Source organism: Brassica oleracea, chromosome C9 (genome assembly GCF_000695525.1).
Source record: "Brassica oleracea var. oleracea cultivar TO1000 chromosome C9, BOL, whole genome shotgun sequence".
NCBI classification, from domain to species: domain Eukaryota; kingdom Viridiplantae; phylum Streptophyta; class Magnoliopsida; order Brassicales; family Brassicaceae; genus Brassica; species Brassica oleracea.
Window position 1 is genome coordinate 30,192,432 of NC_027756.1, and position 1,039 is coordinate 30,193,470.

The following is a 1,039-nucleotide window of genomic DNA, read 5'->3' on the forward strand; positions in this document are numbered from 1 at the left end:
TAGCCCTGTACCGATTCTTATCAGTCTCATTGTTGCCCTCGATGATAGCATCACCGAGTTCCTTTGACCTCAAGTTAATCTTTGTGTCAAGTGCCCATTGCAAATAGTTGTCTCCGGAGATATTAAGGGCAGCATACTCTAGGTTTGAGATTTTCGACATCTGAATCACATTATCATTCGTAATTTAGGGTTTCACAATGTGATCATGTGGCCGCAAGGCAATCAATAATTTTCTTCCACAATCAAGTCTTATACAATCATTTTTCAAACAATCTAATCGACCATGGTGCGAACAATCATTAGATTCTATGTGTGACAAATAGATAAGGCCACACGACCATACAATTTTATGATGCAAACTATTCAAGTTTATACGATCTATATGTCATGCTGGTTGATAATTAAAACAAGACGAATGCAATTCTTATTGTCATATTCAGTTTTATATGTTATGCAAACAACCTTAATCAATTGGTTTCAATTATGAAATCTAGGGTTTTGATTTAAACAATACTAGAATTCGATTTTAGCAATATGTGATCAAGGTTTCAAGGCCTTTAGGATTTAATTTCGAGATTCAGATTATACAATCAATCTATCAATCCTACAACCTCAGATCATCAATCATTCAATCAAAACAAGAACAATCTAGAAACCTCAATGATCAATCGATCAGATAAGGACATCAAACAAAACCGATTTAAGGTTTAGGGTTTCTAGGGTTTTGATTCCAGATTTAGGGTTTCTTAATTCAGATCATAACAATCAATAAAACAATCAATCATGTTCTAGGGAATTGATTTCAATCTAGTGATTATGAGATGATCAGTTTTAGGTTATACCAATTTTTAGGGTTTTATCAAGAACATAGGATTTCCATAATAATGGATTAGGGTTTTAGGGTTTGATCATTATGTTCTCAGATTAAACGGTATACCTTTGTTTGTAGGGTTGAAACCGGACCACCAAAGAGAATGGATGAACCTCGAGCTGCACACGGACGGACGCGAGCTGGCTGTCGTCGGATGCGAGCTGAACG